Source organism: Pongo abelii, chromosome 19 (genome assembly GCF_028885655.2).
Source record: "Pongo abelii isolate AG06213 chromosome 19, NHGRI_mPonAbe1-v2.0_pri, whole genome shotgun sequence".
Lineage (NCBI taxonomy): Eukaryota > Metazoa > Chordata > Mammalia > Primates > Hominidae > Pongo > Pongo abelii.
In genome coordinates this window covers 7,726,583-7,732,063 of record NC_072004.2, presented here as the reverse complement: position 1 = coordinate 7,732,063, position 5,481 = coordinate 7,726,583, and positions in this window count along the sequence as shown.

The window sequence follows — 5,481 nt, the reverse complement described above, 5'->3', positions numbered from 1 at the left end:
ACCGCCCGCCCGCCTCCCCCACCGCTACCACCACCACCTCCTCCTCCTCCTCCTCCTCCTCCTCCTCCTCGGCGGCGGCGTCCTCCTCCTCCTCACCGCCTCCCCCAGCCCCCCAAACCCCCGGGCCACCCCCCTCCGAAACCCCCACCCTCGGGGCCGCCGTCTGAGGAGGGGGGCCAAACCACCCCCAAAAATTGTCTTGGAAAAAATTGAGGAAAGACTTTTTTTCCTTCTCTCTTTCCTCCCAAGAGAACAAGAAAGGGGGATTTAAAATATATATATATATATATATATATGTATATATATAAAAGTTTTCGACTTCTCTCTGCCCCCCTCTCCGTTGCTTTAAATATATTTAAATTCTGAGGGGGGCGCTCAGAAATATTTCTCAGAGCTGAGGCACTAAGATGGCCGCCTTGAAATTATTTTTAAAACAACCCCCCCTCCAGCACCGCCACCCCCTCCATAAAGAAAGAGAGAGGGGGGAAAATCCCCTTTTCAAACAAAATGGCTGGCTTAATATTTCATTTTTCACCCCCCCATTCTCCTCCCTGTTACACCCCCATCTCCAAGCCTTTACCCAGAAACCCACAAATTTCTCCTTTTTCATAACTGATTAGTGCACAGATTAATAGAGATATTTTCCTTGTGTACTGAAGTGTGTGTGTGTGTGTGTGTGTGTGTGTGTGTGTGTGTTGGGGGGGCATGAAGGATTTCTGCATAAAACAAAAATGGCTGCTGTGACTAACTCCCCCCTTATAAAAAATATTTGAGGGGGGGCATTAATCAGTACTCATGCTCAGTCTGACATCAGCATAAATTGTTAAAGGTTAACTAGTTAGATACTAGTCCAACTAGATTTAATTTTTTTTATTTTCTTTACTAGTCTCTTCCTCCCCACCTCCCTTCTCTAAAGAAAAGCTTTTTTTTTTTTGAATACTTCAGAAGGGAGTGGTTTGATGTGAAGGTTTTTTTCCCCTTCAGGCATTGAAAAGGAAAAAGATGAAATATATGTTTATATATAACTCTGTTTCTACATACCTCATTGAAGTCACAACGCATTTAATTGTGTACATATCTTTTAAATGAGAAGCGGGACTGGATTTTTTTCTGCTTTCTTTAAAAAAAGTGATAGAAATCCTAGTGACTTTTGGGGGAGAGATATGAATAGATACGATGATTGAGTTTTTTTCAAAGGAGTCCATGTTTGATTCTCCCCTTTACCCAGCCTTTTCAGTGATTTATAATTGTTATAAATTTTATCTTTACTCTTTTCACCTTTTCCCTCGCTTTCCCCTCCTCCAATTGCTAGAATGTAAAATTCAGCTGACTTGAGAAATTAATTTGGGGAGTAAACAACAAATTTTTAGGATAAAGAGGAAAGAGTCAAATCTGAAGATCGTGAAATTATGTTCTCTTTTCTTCCGTTTCAGTATATTTGCCTTCCCTCCATGATCTCCAACACTATCCAATAAAGTAGAAGCAACTGAGGTACCGTGAAAGAGAAAGGAGCTCGAACTGAGAAAAAGCAGAGGTAGGGGTTATACCCAGGCGTTTCCATCTAACTTTCTGACCTGTGATTTCCAACTGTACCCCAGTGTTTATGGTAAAGTGGTACCAGGAATTGGACAGTTGGAAAGGAGTCCCAAAGTAGCTTTCTCATACAGAGATTTGCTCAGAGAGGTCTAGACAGAAAATGATCCTTGCCAAATGGAGCAAAGGAAGGAGGGCAGATAGCTGAGTTCTACTCTCTTTCATTCTTGTTGACCCTTTCTTACTCTAGCTTCCTCCCATTCTTTTGATCTCCCTTTGCCCCTTCCCTTGCTTCCCATTCCATGCCTGTGGAATCATTTCTCTCTGGGTTATTCCTCTACCTCTCCAGTGTAACTGCTGGCCACCCATCTTCGGCGGTGCTCAGGAGCACCCTGAGAGGGAGGGGTAGGTGGGCAGCAACCAGAAAGTATTAGTGACTGGGAAGATGACGCACATTTTTGTTTATGAAGCTAAAATGTTCTTTATTAATGTTCCACTCCCCACACTAATGCACTTTATTGGGTGTTGGTTTCCATCTCTTTTTTTTAACCTGGCCTTTGGAATTCTCTTGCTTCGGTTCCCACATCATTTCTGTACTAAATCTAACTCCTCCTCCTCTTCCAGTTTTCCAGTCGATTTTGCTCTCCTGTCTTCTTTCTCTGTCCCTCTTTACTAGTTCATCTGGTTATCCTCCTCTTTCTATATGTGGGCTTCTCTCTATTTATGTCTTTGTTTTTAACTGAGACTATCCTTCTCATCCCTTGGACCCTCAGGCTCTGTCACCTCTAAGTGACTTTCCATCTCTGTCTTCTTTCTGCGTACTTCTGTCTTCCAGTCTCTGAATGTGTGGCTCTTCCTCATGTGTGCCTGACTCCCCCTCTTTCTGGCCCCTTCTGTGTGTGTCTGTGGATCATACTGTGTATGGGAAGAGTGTCTCCATGTGTACGTGGGCCACACTGCGCATCATGTGCGCTGCAGCCTCTCTGCCTCCGTGCCCTCTCCCTATACTGAGAGCCTCTGCTTGCCACATGTGCCGTGATCTGCAGGTGCGGGTGGCTAAAGGTGGCCGTGTGCATCCCTATACAAACACTCGTCATTCTCTCTCGAGTGTGCTTTGCATGTGGATTTGCTAATTTACCTTATTCTCCCTCTCCTTGTCCATCCTCCCTTTTGCTTGTCTGCATCTCTTTCTGTTCTTTCTCTCTCCTGACCTCTTGATTTTTCTTCTCTCCTTATTTCTGCCTCTTTACCTGCTTGCTCCTGTTATGGTGTCTGCCTGCCTGCCTGTCTGCTCCTCCCTGACTGGCTGGCAGCCTCTTTTTCCTCTCTGGTTGTCTGTCTGCTTCTCTGGCTGTTTGCCCACCACTCTCTCTCTAGCCATCTGTCTCCCCGCCTGCCTGTCTCTATCACTTTTTTAGCCTGCATCTCTCGGTTTGTCTACCTTCCAGGCCCTGCCACGGCTCCCCATCTTGGTTTGCCTCTTCTCTTGCCCTTCTGCTTGTTCCTTCTCTTATTTGTGCCTGTTAAGTTCCTCCTTTTCCCTTGCCTCCCTTTAGATCTCTCTTGCCTGTCTACCCTGTTTGCTGCCATCCCACTGTTTCAGGCTTTTCTCTCTTTGGTCTTCATACTTCTCAGCTTTTTCTTCCTTTGCTTCTTCTCTGCCAACATCCATCAATGAGGATAGTCTCTCTCCTCTAAACTTCTCAGTAACCCTTTTGCCTCAAAGTCTTATCTAACTTCTTGCCACATCCCCTACCTACCCTGCCTTCTCGCACATTTGCCTTTATTTCAGTTATCTCTTTTTCTGTCTTTCTGGTTCCTCAGACAGTCTGCCTGCCTCAGTCTTTTTGCCATTTTCCCAGTCTCTCGCTGCCTTCCTGCCTTTTTGCTGTCTGCTTGGCAGGCTCTTGCTGTCCACATCTCTTCTTGCTTTTCTCTCTTCTTTTGTTTCTTTTTCCCAGTTAACTTCTAAATAGGTAGTACATACTTATGGTACAACATTTTAAAAGTACAGAAAGTGTACTGTGAAAAGTAAACCTCTCTCCCATCCTTCTCCCCTAGTCCCGGAGTTCCTCTCCCCAGAAGCAGCCACTGTTTCACATTTCCTGGATACTGCTCCAGAGAAGAGTCTACACATACACAAGTCTTTTTGCTTGCTTGCTTTTGCTTGTGTTTTGCTGTACTCCTCCCTACTTTTCTTCTAGTTTTTCTGGGTGCTCCTTCCTCTGTCAGTCTGTCAGTACTCCTAACTAACTTGGCTGGGCTTGCCATCTCTGGTCTTTTTGATTCTACCAAGTGTTACCCAGAGTACTTGTCTTTTGGATTGACTAGTTGCTGGTTGTATGCGTTCACTACCAGTACTTGAGGAGTGCTCAGGAAGGCTTTACTCTCTCCAAGTGTAGTCTACTCTGCATGGTAAGTGGTCTGATGACAGCAAGACATCTCTGTTGGTTGCTTCATCACTGAAGTGTGTATTGGAGAAGGCATGAAAGCACCGGTAGTACTAAAAAGTACCCTAAAAATATAGGCACAGTTAATAAGTAACAGTAAGCTGAGCTTACATGCACACAGAGTAGGTAGAGGACTGCCCTGCTTTCTCACTTAGTCTATATGAATTCTGTAAGGTCATGTGAATCTAGATCCTTTAGATTGTTGACCTAGGCCTAAGAAGTTTTTCTTCCTCCTAGTCTAAAAAGCTTTCTCCTGATTAAAACTATTTTCCTTTTTCATCCGGCCTTCTGGCTCCACTCACATGCCACCTTAGAGACATTTTATAACTCTTTGAAGGAGACAAAGACACAACCTCTAACCAGGTCTCTTTGAAAAAGATGATAATAAAACTTCTACACACAATGCACTGTTCTTTCATTTCTGCTTTTCTACTGACTGTTTTCCTGAGTTTAACTGTTTCAGCCTCTATCTTTGTGTCTCTCCACTCTTTCCCTCTTTCCCTCTCTTACTTCTCTTTTCTTGGTTCTTTCTTCTTATCTGTCTGTCTTGATCTCTATTCTAGCCTCTTTTTCTGATTGGCCCTCTCCCCTCTCTTCTGTCTGATTGGCCTGTATCCTTCCATCACCCCATCTGTCTGCTGGATTCTCCCTGTCTGCCTGCAGTAATGTATGTGATAGCGCTTTATAAATTATAAAGCACTATGTTGTATAAAACACCATTATCACTTTGTCTTCCTTCTTACCTTATTTTTTCTTCCTTTATCTGTCTTCCCTTCTTCTCTCTTTCTCTCTCTCTGTTTGCCTGTCTACATCCCTTTTGGTGATTTTGCCTGCCTTCTCTGTCAGTCAATCTCCATTCCCTCCCTGCCAGCCTATTTTTCTGCCATCCCTCTTCTCTGTCTGCTCAGTTCTTGTGTCTCTCCTTCTGTGTTTCCAGGTTTCTCTATATTTCTTTTGCCTGTCTAGTCTCTCTGTCGTTAGGCCTTTCATCTATGCCTGTGTGTCTCACTGTCTAGCTGCTTGTCTCCCTGCCTGTCACTTTCATTGTAGGGCATCAGTCTCTGCCTTCTTCTGTCTTTCAGTACTTCAAAAAATAAAAATTAAATAAAAAATTTAAATTCCTTATGATTAATGGGTAGAGGAGAATATTTTTTGGTTTTAATGAGAAGATTATTAAGGTGAGAACAAAGAACTCAAATATTCAGCTGTGAAATGCAAATGAAGAAAAATTTTTAAGGGACTCTCAAGCCAAGAATAAGATTATTTATTTAACGCAAAAGCAAGAAACATATCTAAAGCAATAATTTCTAACCTTTTAGGATCGTAGAAAGTTAGAAACTTTCTCCAGAAAAAAAAAATACACACAAAATGTCACATATGTTTTCATGGTGTTACGAATACCCTGAAGTCTTGGACCCCAGGTTAAAACTCTGATGTAGGGAACCAATGATAATCAGTGATAGAGCACAGACATGTACTCATACAACAAGCAGAGTAA